This window comes from Bos indicus x Bos taurus, chromosome X, assembly GCF_003369695.1.
Source record: "Bos indicus x Bos taurus breed Angus x Brahman F1 hybrid chromosome X, Bos_hybrid_MaternalHap_v2.0, whole genome shotgun sequence".
In the NCBI taxonomy this organism is placed as follows: domain Eukaryota; kingdom Metazoa; phylum Chordata; class Mammalia; order Artiodactyla; family Bovidae; genus Bos; species Bos indicus x Bos taurus.
In genome coordinates, this window is record NC_040105.1 from 47,585,509 (window position 1) to 47,608,845 (window position 23,337).

General features: G+C 39.1%; 1 protein-coding gene across 2 annotated transcripts in view; it reads left to right on the plus strand.

Annotated features, from left to right (window-relative positions):
- The window catches only part of ZC3H12B (zinc finger CCCH-type containing 12B), a 602,110-nt gene that overhangs the window by 393,587 nt on the left and 185,186 nt on the right, over positions 1–23,337 (plus strand). Inside the window, exon 1 of one of the 2 annotated variants that reach the window (XM_027534243.1) lies at positions 14,183–14,224. The exons of the other annotated variant lie outside the window; for it this stretch is intronic. The gene's annotated coding sequence lies outside the window, so the exon portion shown is untranslated. Of the gene's footprint in view, positions 1–14,182; positions 14,225–23,337 lie in introns of those variants that run through there. 2 annotated transcript variants of the gene reach the window in all.

A 23,337-nucleotide genomic window follows, 5' to 3' on the forward strand; every position in this document is an offset into this window, starting at 1 on the left:
TTAAAAGTAACAAATATATTCAGTAAATTTACAGGATACAATATTAATATACGGAAATACATTGCTTTTCTATAAACTAATAATGAAAAAGAATTCAAGAAAGTTATGCCATTTACAATTGTATTTAAAAAGATTAAAAGCCATGGGAATAAAGTTAACCAAGGAGATTAAAGATCTACCTATACACTAAAAACACTGATAAAGGAGATTGAAGATAATAGAAATAAATGCAAAGATATTCCATGTTCATGTAATGGAAGACATTATTCATAAAATGTCCATACTACCCATAAAGTGAAGTTGCTCAGTCATGTCCGACTTTTTGCGACCCCATGGACTGTAGCCTACCAGGCTCCTCCCTCCATGGGATTCTCCAGGCAAGAGTATTGAAGTGGGTTGCCATTTCCTTCTCCAGGGGATCTTCCCTACCCAGGGATCGAAGTTGGGTCTCTTGCATTCCAGGCAGACACTTTAACCTCTGAGCTACCAGGAAATGGTCTACAAATCTAATGAAATCCCTAAGAAAATGCCCATGACATTTTTCACAGAACTAGAACAAATAATTTTAAAATTTATAGAACCACAAAAGGCCCCAAATAACCAAAACAATTTTGAGAAAAAAAAAAAAGATGGAGGTAGCATGCTCCTTTACTTCAGACTGTATTACAAAGCTACAGTAGTTAAAATAGTATGTGCTGCACTTAGTCACTCAGTCATGTCTGACCCTTTGTGATCCCATGGACTATAGACAGCCAGGCTCCTCTGTTCATGGGGATTCTCCAGGCAAGAATACTGGAGGGGGTTGCCATGCCATCCTCCAGGGGATCGTCCCAACCTCGGGATCGAATCCAGGTTTCCCACATTGCAGGCAGATTCTCTACCAGCTGAGCCACAAGTGAAGCCCAAGAATACTGGAGGGGGTAGCCTATCTCTTCTCCAGGGGAACTTCCCAACCCAGGAATTGAACTGGGGTCTCCTGCATTGCAGGCAGATTCTTTACCAGCTGAACTACTCTTGGGAAAAGCCAAAATAATATGATACTGACAAAAACCAGACAAATAGATCAATGGAACAGAATAGAGAGTCCAGAAATAAACCCACACACTTATGGCCAATTAATTTATGACAAGGAGGCAAGAATACACAATGGAGAAAAGACAATTTCTTCAATATATGGTGCTGAGGAAACAGGACAGCTACATGTAAAAGAATGAGATTATAATATTTTCTTACATCACATTGAAAAGTAAACTGAAAATCTTTTAAAGACCTAAACGTAACACTCATTCTCTGTGAAGAGAACCTAGACAGAACACTCTTTAATATAAACTGTAGCACTATTTTTTGAATCAGTCTTCTGAGGCAAAGAAACAAAAGGAAAAATAAACAAATGGTTCCTATTCAAGCTTTTGCACAGTAAAGGAAACCTTTGACAAAATGAAATGTCCTGGGGTCCAGTCCCGGTTGGATCCAGGGATTCCTTCAGGAGGACGGCTTAGGCAAAAGAATAGAAAAAGGGGAGAGAAAGAGGCTTGATCTGACTGGTTTACATGGGAAACTAATAAAACCTGTGACACCAGGTTTGCTCTGACCACGGAGGCCACAGGCGCCCTCTCGAATCGCAAAAGGTGCCCCACCTTAGGCACCTTCTCAAGTGGGTCTTAGAAGCCCAGGCAAGTAAGTGGTCTCAGAGAGCCCCCACGCTCCAAGTCAGTCATCCTGAAGGAAGAACAGAGGAGAAAAGGAGAGAAAAGGAAGTAAGAAAGAACGACACAGGGAGACCAAGCCTGATGAGCAAGGCCCGTAGCTTTATTTTCAAAGGGAGCTTATATACCTTAAGTTGTGCATAGAGGATAATAGGGGGTGTGAAATCATGCAAAGTCAGCAGTATTAGATCCTTATCGAGGCCAGGCTTTCTTTCCTGCAAACTTATCGTATACAAATGGTTTAGGTGATTTACATCATCTTCTGGCCAGAAGGCCTGTTAACATTTTATGACTCTGATAAAGGTTTGTCAACCATAAGACTTATTTTCTCTAAGAGTAATTATTTTAAAGTTTGGCGCCATCTTCCGAAGGTGTTAGATAAAGTTGCATTCCTATAGGGCAGAGGTGCAGTGGGTTTACAACAAGGAAAGAATTTATTACCTTAAGAGTCTAAAGTTGTTAGCACCAAGGCCACTACTTATTTTTCTATATATCAACTATATTAATTAATATACTTCCAAGGATACAATACAGGGGATGTGGAAACTTGGCAGCAAGCATTGGCTCAACAATGAAACCTTCTACTAGTTTTATTCTAACAATTTCTAACTCCCCAAGAGGCTCTATACTATTTGAATATCTTAAGCTTCCCATGCCTCTCGCAGTTGGGAGGCCGTAAACAATTGTATGCGTAGCTGTAGGAGTCCGGGTAAACCTGTCAGGCAAGTTAGAGAGCCATTTGAGGGGTTTGGATTGAAGCACTCCTATTATGTCCAGGAGGCTAATTAGCTAGAGCTCTAAGTTGATTTCCTTCAGAGAAAGGTGGTCAGAGATAGCCCCCCATTAATGTCAGAGGAGTTGGTGAAAGTTGTAAAATAGTAAAACAGACAGATTCTGGTTTTGGGGTAGACGCTCAGGCAGATCCAGGGGGCGGGGGCACTAGAGTCCTGACTCGCCTTTGCATTATCAGACCTCTCCGCATGACCTTTGTCATGGGTGGGAACTCCCGTGCTGGCTCCTGGCAGAAATGATAACCTACTTAATGAGAAAATATTTGCAAATGATATAACAAATATGATATGACAAATATGTTATTATTCAAAACACATTAGCAGCTTGTACAATTCAACAACAATAAAAGTACCCAAATAAAAAATAGGCAGAAGACTTAAACAGATGTTTTTCCAGAGGAGATATACATATGACCAACAAACACATTAAATAAGACCTTATCACTAATCAAATAAACACAAAACTACAATGTCACACCTATTAGAATGGCTACCATCAAAAAGTCTACAGTGAATTCCCTGGGAGTCCAGTGGATGGGACTCAGTGCTTTCACTGTCATGTTCCAGATTTAACCCCTGGTCCACAAGCTAAGATACCACAGGTTGGGTGGCATGGCCAAGAAAAAAAAAAGTCTACAAATAGCAAGTGTTGGTGAGGTTATGCAGAATATGAGAATATAAAACTGTAATACCCTTTAAGTTGGATGGTAAATTGCTGCAGACATTATAGAAAACAGGATGGAGGTTCTTCAAAAAATTAAAGATAGAACTACCAGTGATTACACTGCAGGGAACATATATGAAGAAAATGAAAACATCAATTTGAAAAGAGAAATGCACACCTATGTTTATAACAGCATTATTTACAATTTTATTGACTATGCCAAAGCCTTTGACTGTGTGGATCACAATAAACTGTGGAAAATTCTTCAAGACATGGGAATACCAGATCACCTGACCTGCTTATTGAGAAACCTATATGCAGGTCAGGAAGCAACCGTTAGAACTGGACATGGAACAACAGACTGGTTCCAAATAGGAAAAGGAGAAGGTCAAGGCTGTATATTGTCACCCTGCTTATTTAACTTACATACAGAGTGCATCATGAGAAATGCTGGGCTGGAAGAAGCACAAGCTGGAATCAAGATTGCCGGGAGAAATATCAGTAACCTCAGATATGCAGATGACACCACCCTTATGGCAGAAAGTGAAGAGGAACTAAAAGGCTCTTGATGAAAGTGAAAGAGGAGAGTGAAAATGTTGCCTTAAAGCTCAACATTCAGAAAACGAAAATCATGGCATCTGGTCCCACCACTTCATGGCAAATAGATGGAGAAACAGTGGAAACAGTGTCAGACTTTATTTTTGGGGGCTCCAAAATCACTGCAGATGGTGATTACAGCCATGAAATTAAAAGACACTTACTCCTTGGAAGGAAAGTTATGACCAAACTAGATAGCATATTGAAAAGCAGAGACAACAAGTATAATATCATATATGAAACGAGTCGCCAGTCCAGGTTCAATGCACGATACTGGATGCTTGGGGCTGGTGCACTGGGACGACCCAGAGGGATGGTACGGGGAGGAAGGAGGGAGGAGGGTTCAGGATGGGGAACACGTGTATACCTGTGGCAGATTCATGTAGATATATGGCAAAACCAATACAATATTGTAAAGTTAAAAATAAAATAAAATGAAAAGCAGAGACATTACTTTGCCAACAAAGGTCCGTCGAGTCAACGCTATGGTTTTCCCAGTAGTCATGTATGAATGTGAGAGTTGGACTGTGAAGAAGGCTGAGAGCCGAAGAATTGATGCTTTTGAACTGTGGTGTTGGAGAAGACTCTTGAGAGTCCCTTGGACTGCAAGGAGATCCAACCAGTCCATTCTGAAGGAGATCAGCCCTGGGATTTCTTTGGAAGGAATGATGCTAAAGCTGAAACTCCAGTACTTTGGCCACCTCATGCGAAGAGTTGACTCATTGGAAAAGACTCTGATGATGGAAGGGATTGGGGGCAGGAGGAGAAGGGGACGACAGAGGATGAGATGGCTGGATGGCATCACTGACTCGATGGACATGAGTCTGAGTGAACTCTGAAAGTTGGTGATGGACAGGGAGGCCTGGCGTGCTGCAATTCATGGGGTCGCAAAGAGCTGGACACGACTAAGTGACTGAACTGAACTGAATTGCTTGGATGGATCTAGATGGCATTATGCTTATTAAACTATGTCAGACATGGAAAGACAATACTGTATTTTATCACTTATATGTGGAATTAAAACTAAAAATAAGCAATGACTACAAGAAAAATAGATTCATGGATATAGTACAAAGTAGTGGTTACCAGTAGAGAGAGGAAAGTGGGGAGCAGAAGATCAAACTAGGGAATTAATAGTTATAAACACCTATGTATAAAATAAATTACAAGGATATATTGTACAACACAGGAATTATAGCCAATATTTTATACCAACTTTAAATATAATAGAATGTACAAAGATTTTGAAACACTGTGTTGTACACCTGAAACTAATATAATGTTGTAAATTATCTATACCTCAATAAATATTACAAAGCAAATAAATAAAATGCATGATTGTTCATTGAAAAATCATGCTATTGAAAAACAATTGCAAGAAAATACATTCACAGCATGTGCCTTTAATGTTAGAAATCACTGTCAAGCCAAGCTGGTTGGCTTAACTCTACTAAATTGTTTCAATAATAGAGAAGGATGGCCAATAATCATTACTTGCAGCAGTTCTATTCTATGAAGTCAGTGTGAACACCAAATTAATGAATACTACAAAATTGATCCTAGAAGAAATAAAGAGTTGGGTTTTTGCAAGCCTCTAGTCACAGCATTTTCAGTCCCCAATTAATACCTAATCTTACTTAATATTTTTAAGATGCCTTATTTAATATGTATAGTTTGTTCAACAATATTACACTCACAGCCGACAGCATGCCTGTAGAAAGCTCACCTAACATACATATTTTCTCCATAAGGTACATTAAAATGTTTTTGCAATGAGTAACAGTAAACAACACTTCAGCACTATACTTGGACAACTTTGATAGCAAAATCACCCACAAAAGAACAAAAATGTGCAAAATGTGGCACTATATAGGCCATGTTTACTTAGAGTTTGGGAACAGAATGAAAAAGGCAGCGTGTTTCCTTGTTCAACTTCAGCTAGAAACAGGCACATCAGGCTTCTCAAAATTATTGCTGCTCAGCACATGCCTGAAAATGACTGCAAGCATGCTGCAAGTATTGATGTTGGGGTACTTATAGTCAAAGCTATGGTTTTTCAAGCAGTCGTGTATGGATGTACAAAACTCTGTGTGTACTAGGACTCAGAGATCCCACAAGAAATTGAGCCAGATCTGCCTTTCAGTGTTTGTGTGTCTCATGCAGAGGCATGGGACAGCAGTGGCCTGCTGCGGAGACAGGGGCTCTGGTTGCAGGAGACCTGGGAGGCACAACATGGGAGACCCACTGTAGAGTCACCAAGCAGACAAGCCACAAACTGGAGAATGATGATATCAAAGAAGTTGTCACCATGTTGGGAAAGTTCTAGGACCTACAACAGATTTCCCACCCTGGGGATCTGACAAAGCGGCTGAGAACCCCCAGGAAATTTGACTTTGAAACCCAGTGAGATTTGATTACAGAATTTCCACAGGACTGGGGAAACATATTATTGGAGGGCACAAACAAAACCTTGTGCACAACAGGACCAAAGAGAAAGGAGCAGTGACCCCACAAGAGACTAAGCCAGACTTGCCTGTGAGTGACCAGGAATCTCTGGTGGAGGTGTGAGTCTACAGAGGCCTGCCATGGGATCAGGGGCACTGAATACAACAGTCCTGGTATAAGCCCTTTTGAAGGAGATTGCCACTACCCCTACCATAGTTTGGCCTCAAGCCAAATTACAGGGGAGGAACAGAGGCCTGTAAAATTGGATTAAATATTTACTAAGTAAGGCCCCCTCCCAACAGAGCAAGACCCAGATCCCCCTACAGCTAGACCCTCCAATCAGGAAGCTTCCAGAAGCCTCTTATCCTTATCCCTCAGAAGGCAGAAAGAATAGAAACCACAGTTACAGAAAACTGACCAAACTTATCACTTGGATCACAGTCTTGTTAACTCAATGAAACTATGAGCCATGCCTTGTAGGGCCATCCAAGGTGGAAGTCTTGGTGGAGAGTTCTGACAAAAGGTCCACTGGAGAAGAGAATGGAAAACCACTTCAGTATTCTCGCCTTGAGAATTCCATGAAGAGTATGAAAAGGTAAAAAGATATGACACTGAAAGATGAACTCACCAGGATGGTAGATGCCCAAAATGCTATTGGAGCAGACTGGAGAAATAGCTCCAGAAAGAATGAAGAGGCTGAGCCAAAGTGAAAACAATGCCCGGTTGCAGATGGGACTCATGATGGAAATAAAGTCCAATGCTGTAAAGAATACTACTGCATAGGAACCTGGAATGTCAGGTCCATGAATCAAGGCAAATTGGAAGTGGTCAAACAGGACATGGCAAGAGTGAACATTGACATTTTAGGAATCAGTGAACTAAAATGGATTTGAATGGGCGAATTCAATTCAGATGACCATTATATCTACCCTCTGGGCAAGAACCCCTTAGAAGAAATGGAGTAGCCCTCACAGTCAACAAAATAGTCCGAAAGGCAGTCTTGGGTGAAATCTCAAAAACGATAGAATGATCTCTGTTCGTTTCCAAGGCAAACCATTCAATATGACAGTAATCCAAGTCTATGCCTAGACCAGTAATGCTGAAGAAGCTGAAGTTGAATGGTTCTACGAAGACCTACAAGACCTTCTAGAACTAACACCACAAAACAAAACAAAACAAAACGTGTCCTTTTCCTCATAGGGGACTGGAATGCAAAAGGAGAAAGTCAAGAGATACATGGAGTAACAGGTAATTTTGGCCTTGGAGTACAGAATGAAGCAAGCCAAAAGCTAACAGAGCTTTGCCAAGGGAACACACTGGTCATAGAAGACACCTTCTTCCATAAACATAAGGGATGATTCTACACATGGACATCACCAGATGGTCAACACCAAAATCAGGTTGATTGTATTATTTGGAGCTGAAGATGGAAAAGCTCTATACAGTTAGCTAAACAATACGGGGAGCTGACTGTGGCTCAGATCATGAACTCCTTATTGCCAAATTCAGACTTACACTAAGAAACTAGGGAAAACCACTAGACCATTCAGGTATGACTAAATCAAATCCCTTATGATTATGCAGTGGAGGGGACAAATAGATTCAAGGGGGGGATTAGATCTGATAGAGTGATTGAAGAAATATGGACAGAGGTTTGTAACATTGTGGTCAAAACCATATCCAAGAAAGAAATTTGCAAAAAGGCACATGATTGTCTAAGGACGCCTTACAAACAGCTGAGAAAGGAAGAGAAGCAAAAGGCCACGGAGAAAAGTAAAAATATATCCGTCAGAATGCAGTGTTTCAAAGAAAAGCAAGGAGAGATAAAGAAGACTTCCTAAGTGAACAATTCAAATAAATAGAGGGAAACAATAGAATAGGAAAGACTGGAGATCTCTTCAAGAAAAATAGAGATACGAAGGGAACATTTCATGTAAAAATGGGCACAATAAAGGACAGAAACAGTATGGAACTAACAGAAGCAAAAGATATTAAGAGGTGGCAAAAGTACACAGAAAAACTATACAAAAAAGATCTTAATGACGGAGAAACCAAGATGGTGTGATCATTTTTACCTAAAGCCATATATCCTGGAGTGTGGAGTCAAGTGGGCCTTAGGAAGAATCACTATGAAAAAAGCTAGTGGAGATAATGGAATTCTAGGTGAATTATTTCAAATCCTAAAAGATGATGCTATTAAAGTGCTGTACTCAACATGCCAGCAAATTTGGAAAACTCAGCAGTGGCCACAGGTCTGGAAAAGGTCCGTTTTCAATCCAATCTCAAAGAAAGGCAATGCCAAAGAATGTTCAAACTACTGCACAATTGTACTCCTCTCACACACTAGCAAAGTAGTGCTCAAAATTCTCCAAGCCAGGCTTCAACAGTACATGAACCAAGAACTTCCAGATGTTCAAGCTGGATTTTAAAAAGGCAGAGGAAACGGAGATCAAATTTCCAACATCTGCTTGATCACAGAAAAAGCAAGAGAATTCCAAAAAAACATCTACTTCTGCTTTATTGACTATGCCAAAGCCTTTGACTGTGTGGATCACAATAAACTGTGGAAAATTCGGAAAGAGATGGGAATACCAGACCACCTGACCTTCCTCTTGAGAATCTGTATGCAGGTCAAGAAGCAACAGTTAGAACTAGGCATGGACAACGGACTGTTTCCAAATTGGGAAAGGAGTACATCAAGGCTATATATTGTCACCCTGCTTATTTAATTTATATGCAGAGTACATCATATGAAATACCAGACTGGATAAAGCACAAGCTGGAATAAGATTGCCAGGAGAAATATAAATAACCTCAGATATGCAGATGACATCACCCTTATGGCAGAAAGTGAAGAAGAACTAAAAAGTCTCTTGATGAAAGTGAAAGAGGAGAATGAAAAAGCTGACTTAAAACTAAACATTCTGAAAACTTAGATCATGGGATACAGTCCCATCACTTCATGACAAATAGATGGGGAAACAATGGAAACAGTGACAGACTTTATTTTCTTGGGCTGCAGAATCACTGCAGATGGTGACTGCAGCCATGAATTTAAAAGATGCTTTCTCCTGGGAAGAAAAGCTCTAACCAACCTAGACAGCATATTAAAAAGCAGAGACATTACTTTGCTGACAAACGCCCATCTAGTCAAAGCTATGTTTTTTCCAATAGTCATGTGTGGATATGAGAGTTGGACTATAAAGGAACCTGAGGGCCAAAAAATTGAGGCTTTTGAACTGTGGTGTTGGAGAAGACTCTTGAGAGTCCCTTAGACTGCAAGGAGATCCAACTAGTTAATCCTAAAGGAAATCAGTCCTGAATATTTATTGGAAGGACTGATGCTGAAGCTGTAGCTCCAATTCTTTGGCCACCTGATGTGATGAACTGACTCCTTGGAAAAGACTTTGATATGAGATAAGATTAAAGGCAGGAGGAGAAGGGGATGACAGATGATGAGATGGTTGGATGGCATCACCAACTCGATGGACATGAGTTTGAGCAAACTCCAGGTGTTGATGATGGACAGGAAAGCCTGGCCTGCTGCAATCCATAGGGTCTCAAAGAGTCAGACACGACCAAGTAACTAAACAGTACTGAACTGATATATGGATATGAGAGTTGAATGATAAAGAAGGCTGAGAAGCTTAGAATTGATGCTTTCAAACTGCACTCTTGGAGAAGACTCTTGAGCGTCCCGTGGACTGCAAGGAGAACAAACCTGTCAGTCCTAAAGGAAATCAACCTCGAATATTCATCGGAAAAACTGTTTCTGAAGCTGAATACTTTGGCCACTTGATGCAAAGAGCCAACTCACTGGACAAGATCCCAATGCTGGCAAAGTTTGAAGGCAAAAGTAGAAAGGGGTGGCAGACAATGAGATAGTTAATTTGCATCACCAACTCAATAGACATGAATTTGAGCTAACTCCAGGAGGTAGTGGAAGACAGAGGAGCCTGTTGTGCTACAATCCATGGGGTCACAAAGATTTGGACATGACTTAGTGACTGAACAACAACAGGTAAATTTACCAATATAGAGTCCTCAAATACTTAGGATAATTATGAACCAGAATGTAGGGCCATTACAGAGTGGGAAAAACCAAGGCCCCTGTTAGTTGAGCATAATTTCTACTGATGCCCCCTCAAGGTCTTGCAGTGAAATACTCCTAATACCAGGGCCATGAAGGAAAGGTCCAGTCCTCCCAGGTGGGGCTAGTGGAAAGAAACCGCCTGCCAATGTAAGTGGTCCAAGAGACATGGGTTTCGACCCCTGGGTTGGGAAGATCCCCTGGAGGACAGCATGGAAACCCACTCCAGTAGTCTTGCCTGGAGAACTCCATGGACAGAGGAGCCTGGCAGTTTACAGTCCATAGGATTGCAAAGAAACGGATATGACTAAAGCGACTTAGCAGGCATGCATGCATGAAGGAAAGGTCCAGGTTCTGTGGGGTCAGTGTTCTCTTCAGCTTTTTATATCTGGATTTATTCATCCCAACTAGACCATTCAGCCCAACATATTATGCAGTCTAGAAGAGGCAGAAAAAATTACTGTGAGAAAACAGAGGAAGGAGTTATTAACTCTGTCTGGATAGAGTTGAATAAAGAGTGATGAAAAAAGAACATTTGAACTGGGACTTGAAGTATGTGTAGTTTTCTAAATGAAGAATGTTGGAGATATGGACACATATAAGTGAGATCATTCAGCATTTGTCTTTCTGTCTGGATTATTTCATTTATCATTATGTCCTCCAGATTCATCCATGTTGTCACAAGCAGTGTAATGTGTGCATGTGTACTCAGTCACTTCAGTCATGTCTGACTCTTTGAGACCCTATGAACTGTAGCCCATCAGACTGTCCGTGGAGATTCTCCAGGAAAGGGTACTGGAGTGGGTTGCCATGCCCTCCTCCAGGGAATCTTTCCAACTCAGGGAATGAATCCAGATTTCTGATTTCTGGCATTGCAGGCAGATTCCTTACAACTAGCACCACCTGGAAAGCCCCAAATAATGGAACAAATATAAACAGTTCTGTATATCTTAGCTATTTTAATAGGGTTTTTAAAATAAAAATTCTAGAAAATGTTTAACATGTATTTTAATATTTACTTTTATGTATATATATAAATACTAATTCATATTTATAAATATACATACATATGTATATATGTATATTTATTTATGTAAAAGTTGTAGACATGCATTACCATACTAGTATATCATGGTTATCATAAAACATATGAAAAATAGCATTGTTCAAAGAATGAGATAAAATAAAAATATAAAATGTTCTATTATGAATTTTTCTATATCTTCTTTAATTGCCTTTTATATCCCAGTTTTCTAACCAACAGTTACCTAACAAATTAATTGTTCTCCCCTGGTGAACACAATAGTGCTTTCTCTCTATTAAAAGATCTTCTTTCTGTCCCCCCAACTAATAAATGGAGGAAAGCTCTATTATTTTTATCAATAGTACTTATAAGCAAAGCCTAATCTAATGAAATTTTAGTGTATTTATACCACTTTTGATATTGTTTTCTGTTTCAAATGCAGCATTTCACTGCATCAAAGAATACATGGAAAAAAGCACCATGTACCACAGCGAATCTACTTGTATGTCACCAATCTAAAATATTTTCTTAGCTCAGAACAGCAATTGAGTACAAGTATACAAACCTATGGAAGATCTATGATAAACATAAACTATATATTAGTCAGTTAATAAGTCCTTTCCCACTAAAGATAGAATGTAGGCATGTTTATTGCAGGTGAAATAAACAATCAGATTTAGAGCCTGTTTTTTCAAATATGTCTGTATATTGTCCTGAATTAGCTTACTAACTAATTAAAAGTTATTTAAGCTTCTGAAAGCAATTTAGAAAAATTACAGATACTTCTATACTTAAGTATAAGGGAAATTTCTTTATAACTTCATAAAACTTTCATATTTTAAAGTTTCTGTCTTGTAAAATGAGTAGTCTATCCTTAAAATGTTGTCTTCTTAATCATTCATATCAGCTGTTCTTTATAGTACTGCATGCTGGTCATTTTTTTTAAAAAAAGCCGAAATTCTGTGTGGTTAACCTGAAAGGCTTTGTAAGTACTTCCCAGGCAGCTGGGGATTGAGTTTATGTTTAATGAGTTACGGATATAGTCATTTGACCTTTGTTTGAGTTCATGATGTTTCCTGCTCCTTTCCAATGGGTTTTGCAAGTAAAAAATAATTTCAGTGGCACTTTTCATAAAGAGATGACTCAGTTTTTCCAGGCCTGTGTTCGTTCTGAGCAAATTAGGTTCAAGGTTATTTGTAATTTGTTGCAGACTATCAGGAGTTACATTTCTGGAAAGCAATCCTGTTATTAGGACTGGAAAACATAGTCATAACAAATAAAAAAGTGGGACTCATATTCTTACTAATCCCTATACATGCATTAATGATAACATGTGAAACAAATAACCTATGCAATTAGCCAAAGCTTGGTTTAAAATTGGTACAATTCAGTTCAGTCAGTTCAGTCACTCAGTCGTGTCCGACTCTTTGCGACCCCATGAATCGCAGCACACCAGGCCTCCCTGTGCATCACCAACTCCCGGAGTTTACTCAGACTCATGTCCATTGAGTCAGTGATGACATCCAGCATGTCATCCTCTGTCATCCCCTTCTCCTCCTGCCCCCAATCCCTCCCAGCATCAGAGTCTTTTCCAATGAGTCAACTCTTCGCATGAGGTGGCCAAAGTACTGGAATTTCAGCTTTAGCATCATTCCTTCCAAAGAAATCCCAGGGATGATTTCCTTCAGAATTGACTGGCTGGATCTCCTTGCAGTCCAAGGGACTCTCAAGAGTCTTCTCCAACACCACAGTTCAAAAGCATCAATTCTTCGGCACTCAGCCTTCTTCACAGTCCAACTCTCACACCCATACATGACTACTGGACAAACCATAGCCTTGACTAGACAGACCTTTCTTGGAAAAGTAATGTCTCTGCTTTTCAATATGCTATCTAGGTTGGTCAAAACTTTTCTTCCAAGGAGTAAGTGTCTTTTAATTTCATGGCTGCAGTCACCATCTGCAGTGATTCTGGAGCCCCCCAAAATAAAGTCTGACACTGTTTCCCCATCTATTTCCCATGAAGTGATGGGACCAGATGCCATGATCTTAGTTTTCTGAATGTTGAGCTTTAAGCCAACTTTTTCATTCTCCACTTTGACTTTCATCAAGAGGCTTTTTAGTTCCTCTTTATTTTCTGCCATAAGGGTGGTGTCATCTGCATATCTGAGGTTATTGCTATTTCTCCCGGCAATCTTGATTCCAGCTTGAGCTTCTTTCAGTCCAGCGTTTTTCATGATGTACACTGCACATAAATTAAATAAGCAGGGTGACAATATGCAGCCTTGACGTACTCCTTTTCCTTTTAAGAACCAGCCTGTTGTTCCATGTCCAGTTCTAACTGTTGCTTCCTGACCTGCACACAGGTTTCTCAAGAGGCAGGTCAGGTGCTCTGGTATTCCCATCTCTTGAAGAATTTTCCACAGTTTATTGTGATCCACACAGTCAAAGGTTTTGGCATAGTCAATAAAGCAGAAATAGATGTTTTTCTGGAACTCTTTGCTTTTTTGATGATCCAGTGGATGTTGGCAATTTGATCTCTGGTTCCTCTGCCTTTCCTAAAACCAGCTTGAACATCTGGAAGTTCATGGTTCATGCATTGCTGAAGCTTGGCTTGGAGAATTTTGAGCATTACTTTACTGGTGTGTGAGATGAGTGCAATTGCACAGTAGTTTGAGCATTCTTTAGCATTGCCTTTCTTTGGGATTGGAATGAAAACTGACCTTTTCCAGTCCTGTGGCCACTGCTGAATTTTCCAAATTTGCTGGTGTATTGATGCAGCACTTTCACAGCATCATCTTTCAGGATTTGAAATAGCTCAACTGGAATTCCATCACCTCCACTAGTTTTGTCCGTAGTGATGCTTTCTAAGGCCCACTTGACTTCACATTCCAGGATGTCTGGCTCTAGGTGAGTGATCACACCATCGTGATTATCTTGGTCATGAGGATCTTTTTTGTACAGTTCTTCTGTGTATCCCTGCCACCTCTTCTTAATATATTCTGCTTCTGTTAGGTCCGTATAATTTCTGTCCTTTATTGAGCCCATCTTTGCATGAAATGTTCCCTTGGCATCTCTAATTTTCTTGAAGAGATCTCTAGTCTTTGCCATTCTGTTGTTTTCCTCTATTTCTTTGCACTGATCAATGAGGAAGGCTTTCTTATTTCTTCTTGCTATTCTTTGGAACTCTGCATTCAGATGCTTATATCTTTCCTTTTCTCCTTTGCTTTTCACTTCTCTTCTTTTCATAGCTATTTGTAAGGCCTCCTCAGATAGCCATTTTGCTTTTTTGCATTTCTTTTCCATGAGTATGGTCTTGATCCCTGTCTTCTGTACAATGTCATGAACTTCCTTCCATAGTTCATCAGGCACTCTATTTATCAGATCTAGTCCCTTAAATCTATTTCTCACTCCCACTGTATAATCATAAGGAATTTGATTTAGGCCATACCTGAATGGTCTACTGGTTTTCAATACTTTCTTCAATTTAAGTCTGAATTTGGCAATAAGGAATTCATGATCTGAGCCACAGTCAGCTCCTGGTCTTGTTTTTGTTGACTGTATAGAGCTTCTCCATCTTTGGCTGCAAAGAATATAATCAATCTGATTTCAGTGTTGACCATCTAATGATGTCCATGTGTAGAGTCTTCTCTTGTGTTGTTGGAAGAGGGTGTTTGCTATGACCAGTGTGTTCTCTTGACAAAACTCTATTAGTCTTTGCCTTGCTTCATTCCGTATTCCAAGGCCAAATTTGCCTATTACTCAGGTGTTTCTTGACTTCCTACTTTTGCTTTCCAGTCCCCTATAATGAAAAGGACATCTCTTTTGGGTGTTAGTTCTAAAAGGTCTTGTAGATCTTCATAGAACTGTTCAACTTCAGCTTCTTCAGTGTTACTGGTTGGGGCATAGACTTGGATTACTGTGATATTGAATGATTTGCCTTGGAAATGAACAGAGATTATTCTGTCGTTTTTGAGATTGCATCCAAGTACTGCATTTCGGACTCTTTTGTTGACCATGATGGCCACTCCATTTCTTCTGAGGGATTCCTGCCCGCAGTAGTAGATATAATGGTCATCTGAGTTAAATTCACCCATTCCAGTCCATTTCAGTTCACTGATTCTTAGAATGTCGACATTCACTCTTGCCATCTCTTGTTTGATCACTTCCAATTTGCCTTGATTCATGGACCTGACATTCCAGCTTCCTATGCAATATTGCTTTTTACAGCATTGGGCCTTGCTTCTATCACCAGTCACATCCACAGCTGGGTATTCTTTTTGCTTTGGCTCCATCCCTTCATTCTTTCTGGAGTTATTTCTCCACTGATCTCCAGTAGCATATTGGGCACCTACCGACCTGGGGAGTTCCTCTTTCAGTATCCTATCACTTTGCCTTTTCATACTGTTCATTGGGTTCTCAAGGCAAGAATACTGAAGTGGTTTGCCATTCCCTTCTCCAGTGGACCACATTCTGTCAGCCCTCTCCACCATGACCCGCCCATCTTGGGTGGCCCCATGGGCATGGCTAAATTTCACTGAGTTAGACAAGGCTGTGGTCCGTGTGATTAGATTGACTACTTTTCTGTGATTATCATTTCAGTGTGTCTGCACTCTGATGCCCTCTTGTAACACCTACCATCTTACTTGGTTTTCCCTCAGTCTGAGAGATTGAGAATTTGAGTGGGCAATTGTTCAGAAAGACTCAAAAAATCATTGAGGGAATGATGGGATAAAATATTCTCTTCTAAATGCTAAAATAATTAAGAAAGATTATCAATAGAAATGATTTGACTATATGGACATTTGTGGTGCTGGAGGAGACGCTTGAGAGTCCCTTGGACTGCAAGGAGATGAAACCACTCAATCCTAAAGGAAATCAACCCTGAATATTCATTGGAAGGATTGATGCTGAAGCTGAAACTCCAATACTTTGACTACCTGAAGTGAGGTGCTGACTCATTGAAAAAGATCCTGATGCTGGAAAAGATTGAAGGCAGAAGGAGAAGGGGATGACAGAGGATGAGATGGTTGGGATGGCATCACTGACCCAATGGAAATGAGTTTGAGCAAACTATGGGAGATGGTGAAGGGCAGGGAAGCCTGGTGTGCTGCAGTCCATGGGGTCACAAAGAGCTGGCTCAGCTACTGAACAACAACAATCAATACAAATGCAGATCATTGTAACAAGGAAGTAGAAACATTAAAGAGGAACAAATCAAAAGTAGACAACTCAATTGCTGAGATAAAAAGCAAACTAAGAGCAATAAAGGGGCTTCCTAGGTGGCTCAGTTTTGAGGAATCCCCCTGCCAATGCAGGGGATGTGGCTTTGATCCCTGGGTTGGGAAGATCCTCTGGAGAAGAAAATGGCAAACCACTCTAGTATTCTTACCTGGAAAATACCATGGGCAAAGGAACCTGACAAGCTGCACTTCATGGGGTCGCAAAAGTGTCAGACACAACTTAGCAACTAAACAACAACAAAAAAGGCAATAAAGAGCAGAAAATAAGGCATAAAAATGAATAAGTGGTCCAGAAGACAGAATAATGGAAATCACCCAGTTAGAACAGCAGACAGAAAGACAAATGAAAAAAAGAAAAAAACATGAATGCAACATATGAGATCTATGGGATAATATAAACTGTGCCAACCTACATATAATAGTGTTCCCAGCTAGAAAAGAAAGAGAAAATTGTATAAAAATGTATTTGAAGAAATTATGGCCATAAACCTCCCAAACCCAAAGAAGAAAACAGTATTCAGAAACAGGAAGCACAGAAGTTCCCAAATAAAATGAATCCAAATAAACCTACAGCAAAACATATTATAATTAAAATAGTAAATTTAAAGGGAAAATTCCAAAGACAGTAATATAAATACAAATAGTCAATTACAATGGAACCCCCTCCATAAAGGTATCAGCTGATTTTTCTGAAAAAAAAAAAAAAAAAAAAAACTTTGCAGACTAGAAGAGAGTGACATGATATATTCAAAGTCCTGAAAGGGAAAAGCCTGCAAGCTAGGACAATCTAGCCAGTAAGATTATAATTTAGAATACAAAAAGATTTTAAAAATTTCTCAGACATGAAAAAACTAAAAGAATACACTAATACTAAACCTAATCTAAGAAATACTGAAAAGCTTTCTCTAAATAAAAGGAAACAGGAATCTATAGAAAAGGGAAAAACACAAAAGGAAAGGCAAATATATAAAAGGATTGAATATATCGTGTAAGCCAGTACATAGATTAAAAACATTGAAAATTTTGTAAAAGTGATTATAACTATAATTAATAGGAAAATAATAAACATGGAGATGTAAAATAAAACATCAAAATCACTAAATGTGGAGGAAGGGAGAAAAAATACAGATCTTTTAGAATGTGTCTGAACTTATGACTATCAGATTAAAGCAAGTAGATAGAGTCATGGGTCATCACATTTGAAACCAGGGTAACCATAAATCAAAAACATATAATAAATTCACAAAAAAAGGAAAGGAAATCAGGCATAAAGTGAAAGAAAACTATCAAACCACAAAGGAAAAACAAAATGAAAAGATCAAAAAAGAACTACAAAATCAACTGGAAAATAAGGTTTAAAATGGCAATAAATATATACTTATCAATAATTAAATATCAATGGAATAGATGCTCCATTGGAATATGTATAAATGTAGATTGGATTAAATTAAAAAAAAAAAAAAAGAACCTGTAATAGGCTGCTGACAAAAGATGGACTTTAAGGTGAAAGACCAACATAAATTGAAAGTGAGGGGGTTGGAAAAGATTTTTCATGCTAAGAGAAATAAGAAAGCAGGGGTAGCAATATTCATATTAGACAGAATAGAAGCATATCTGGGGCATCTTGCACTTTATACTGAAAAGCAACTCTGCTGTACTGGACAGAGCCTAAGACTTATTTTCCAAAGACAGTTAATTCAGCTTTAAAAATTTAGCTATGTAGCAAGTGCAAGTTATTTAACCTTATGAGGCTCAGCTTTTTCACCTGTGAAATGAAGAGGAGTAATGATGTTTGGACTAGTTATTGGCTAAATATGGTACAAACATTACATTCTAATCACTAGAAATATAATGAGGCAGAAACAATTGTGTTGTCTGAATTTTCTTCTCAGAGAGAGCATTATGTGAGAGGTTGGAAACAATACCTTAGTTGATGGTGGTGGTGAGTTGCAAAGGACAGGTTAGTATGGTTAAAGGAGAAGGTAGTTCTGATAGTTTGGGTATCAGATCTGAAGTGCCTGTAACATTAAAAGTACAGTTGATCCTTGTAATATGTGGGAGGTAGGGTTGCTTAACTTCAATACAGTAAAAAAAAAAAAAAAAAAAAGTCAGTATATAACATAACTATTGGCCCACCATTTCCTTGGTTCCACATCTGTAGAACATTTCCTTGGTTCCACATCAAACAACCATGGATCATTTAATTATTTATTATGCAGTTTTGAAAAAAAAAAGAAAGAGTATAAGTGTACCCACATAATCAAATCCATGTTGTTCAAGTGTTAACTGTAATTGAGTTCAAGAATTTAATCTACATAAAGACAGGGACTGTATTTAGTAGGTACTCAATATCTATTTACATAAATAAATAAGTACATGCTGCCAGCAGTTCTTTTCTTTCCCCCATAGAACATCCAGTCTCACCTACAAATAAGCACTGAACAAGTGTTTAAAAGTCAGTTTGAAAATATGTCATATTATTAGCTTACTTAAAATACTCATATATCTCCATCTGAAATTGAAGCTAAAAGTACTTATCTCAAAGGATACTTGAGAAGATATAGTATGTAAGAAAGTGGCCAGCTTAGTGCCTAATAGTAGGCACTCAATAAATATTAGTTGCCTTCCATCCTGTATCGTTATAGAAAAAGACTCTATTCGGTTTTGCCATGAGGACTCACATTCCCCACTTTGATTCTTGTTTGATAATATACCTGCATGCTTACCTCAATCCCTTGGAAATCTCGCAGGAATAAGAGGCATTATATAATAATAAAGGTATTGATACAAAAAGAAGATATTAAACTCTTTAACATATATTCACCCAATATAAAAAGTCCTAAAACAAAACAATTCTAAGAGACATAAAGGGAAAAACTGATGGGAATACAAAGGAAGTAGGAGATTTTAATACCCCACTGACATCAATGAACAGTTCTTCTGGACAGAAAATTAATAAAGCAACAGAGATTGTAAATAACACAATAGAACATTTTGGACTTACTTGATATCTACAAGATACTACATCCAAAAAACCCAGAATATACTTTTTTCAAGCTCACATAGAAAATTCATTAGGATAGACCACATACTAGGAAAGTTCTGAGAAAATGTGGTGCACTGGAGAAGGGAATGGCAAACCACCTCAGTATTCTTTCCTTGAGAACACCATGAAGAGTATGAAAAGGCAAAAAGATATGACATTGAAAGATGAACTCCCCAGGTCGGTAGGTTCCCAATATGATACGGAAGATCAGTGGAGAAATAACACCATAAAGAATGAAGAGACAGAACCAAAGCAAAAACAACACCCAGTTGTGGATGTTACTGGTGATGGAAGCAAGGTCCGATGCTGTAAAGAGCAATATTGCATAGGAACCTGGAATGTTAAGTCCATGAATCAAGGCAAATTGGAAGAGGTCCAACAGGAGATGGCAAGAGTGAACGTCAATATTTTAGGAATCAGTGAAATAAAATGGATTGGAATGGGTGAATTTAACTCAGATAACCATTATGTCTACTACTGTGTGCAAGAATCCCTTAGAAGAAATGGAGTAGCCATCATAGTAAACAGAAGAGTCTGAAATGCAGTACTAAGATATAATCTCAAAAACAGAATGATCTCTGTTAGTTTCCAAGGCAAACCATTCAATATCACAGTAATCCAAGTCTATGTCCTGATCAATAATACTGAAGAAGCTGAAATTGAACGGTTCTATGAAGACCTACAAGACCTTCTAGAACTAACATCCAAAAAGCATGTCCTTTTCATTATAAGGGACTGGAATGGAAAAGCAGGAAGTCAAGAAACACCTGGAGTAACAGGCAAATTTGGCTTTGGAGTACAGAATGAAGCAGAACAAAGACTAATAGAGTTTTGCCAAGAGAACGCACTGGTCATAGCAGACACTCTTTTCCAACAACACAATAGATGACTCTACATATGGACATCACCAGATGGTCAACACTGAAATTAGATTAATTATATTCTTTGCAACCAAAGGTGCAGAAGCAAAAACAAGTCAGTCAGCAAAAAACAGGACCAGGAGCTGACTGTGGCTCAGATCGCTAATTCCTTATTGCCAAATTCAGATTAAATTGAAGAAAGAGGGGAAAACCAATAGACCATTCAGGTATGACCTAAATAAAATCCCTTATAATTATACAATGGAAGTGAGAAATAGATTCAAGGGACTAGAACTGATAGAGTGCCTGATAAACTATGGACACAGGTTCGTGATATTGTATAGGAGACAGGGATCAAGACCACCCCCAAGAAAAAGAAATGCAAAAAAGCAAAAAGGCTGCCTGAGGAGGCCTTAAAAATAGCTGTGAAAAGAAGTGTAAAGCAAAGGAGAAAAGGAAAGATATACACATTTGAATTCAGAGTTCCAAAGAATAGCAAGGAGAGATAAGAAAGCCTTCCTCAGTGATCAATGCAAAGAAATAGAGGAAAACAATAGAATGGGAAAGACTAGAGATCTCTGCAAGAAAATTAGAGACACCAAGGGAACATTTCATGCAGAGATGGGCTCGATAAAGGACAGAAATGGTATGGACCTAACAGAAGCAGAATATATTAAGAAGAGGTGGCAGGGATACACAGAAGAACTGTACAAAAAAGATCTTCATGTCCCAGATAATCACAATGGTGTGATCACTCACCTAGAGCCAGACATCCTGGAATGGAAAGTCAAGTGGGCTTTAGGAAGCATCACTATGAACAAAGCTATTGGAGGTGATGGAATTCCAGTTGAGCTATTTCAAATCCTGAAAGATGATGCTGTGAAAGTGCTGCACTCAATATGCCAGCAAATTTGGAAAACTCAGCAGTGGCTGAGTTTTGGATTTTCATTCCAATCCCAAAGAAAGACAATGCCAAAGAATGCTCAAACTACCACACAATTGCACTCATCTCACATGCTAGTAAAGTAATGCTCAAAATTCTCCAAGCCAGGATCCAACAGAATGTTAACTGTGAACTTCCAGATGTTCAAGCTGCTTTTAGAAAAGGCAGAGGAACCAGAGATCAAATTGCCATCATTTATCGGATCATGGAAAAAGCAAGAGAGTTCCAGAAAACCATCTATTTCTGCTTTATTTTCTATGTCAAAACCTTTGACTGCATGCGCTGCTGCTGCTAAGTCACTTCAGTCGTGTCTGAATCTGTGCGATCCCATAGACGGCAGCCCACCAGGCTCCCCCATCCCTGGAATTCTTCAAGCAAGAACACTGGAGTGTGTTGCCATTTCCTTCTCCAATGCATGAAAGTGAAAGTGAAGTCGTGTCCAACTCTTAGCGACCCCATGAACTGCAGCCTACCAGGCTCCTTGGTCCATGGGATTTTGCAGGCAAGAGTACTGGAGTGGTGTGCCATTGCCTTCTCCATTTGACTGCATGGATCACCACAAACTGGAAAATTCTTCAAGGGATGGGAATATCAGACCACCTGACCTGCCTCTTGAGAAATATGTATGCAGGTCAAGAAACAACAATTAGAACTGGACATGGAACAACAGACTGGTACCCAATAAGAAAAGGTGTACGTCAAGGCTGTATACTGTCACCCTGCTTATTTAACTTATATGCAGAGTACATCATGAGAAAATTGCCAGGAGAAATATCAGTATCCTCAGATATGCAGATGACACCACTCTTATGGCAGAAAGTGAAGAAGAACTAAAGAGCCTCTAGATGAAAGTGAAAGAGGAGAGTGAAAATGTTGGCTTAAAGCTCAACATTCAGAAAACTAAGATCATGGCATCTGCTCCCACCACTTCATGGCAAATAGATGAAAAACAGTGAAAACAGTAGCAGACTTTATTTTGGGGGACTGCAAAATCACTGCAGATGGTGATTGCAGCCATGAAATTAAAAGACACTTGCTACTTGGAAGAAAAGTTATGACCAACCTAGATAGAATATTAAAAAGCAGACACATTACTTTGACAAAAAAGGTCCGTCTAGTCAAGGCTATGGTTTGTCCAGTAGTTTTGTATGGATGTGTGAGTTGGACTATAAAGAAAGCTGAGCTGAAGAATTGATGGTTTTGAACTGTGGTGTTGGAAAAGACCCTTGAGAATCCCTTGGACTACCTACAAGAGACTCACTTCACATCTAAAGGCATACACAGATGGAAAGTGAGGGAATGCAGAAAGTCCATAAATGGATGAGTAAAGAGATGTTGCATATGTGAATATATGTGTATATGTGTGTGTATACGTACAAATATACATATTTATATACATATATATATATATATATATATATATATATATGTCAGAGAAGGTAATGGCACCCCACTCCAGTACTCTTGCCTGCAAAATCCCATGGACCAAGGAGCCTGGTAGGCTGCAGTCCATGGGGTCACTAAGAGTTGAACACAACTGAGTGACTTCACTTTCACTTTTCACTTTCATACATTGGAGAAGGAAATGGCAACCCACTCCAGTGTTCTTGCCTGGAGAATTCCAGGGATGGGGGAGCCTGGTGGGCTTCCATCTATGGGGTCACACAGAGTCGGACATGACTGAGGTGACTTAGCAGTAGCAGAAAATATATATATACACACATAGATATATAGGCATGTGCACACACAATGGAATAGTACACAGCCATAAAAAAGAATGAAATTTTGCCTTTTGTGACAACATGGATGGACCTGAAAGTTATTAATTATACCTAGTGAAATGCTAGAGAAAGATATATATCTTATGATTGCACTTAGAAGTGAAATCTCTGAAACAAAGTAGAAGAATAGGCATAACAACAGAAACAGAC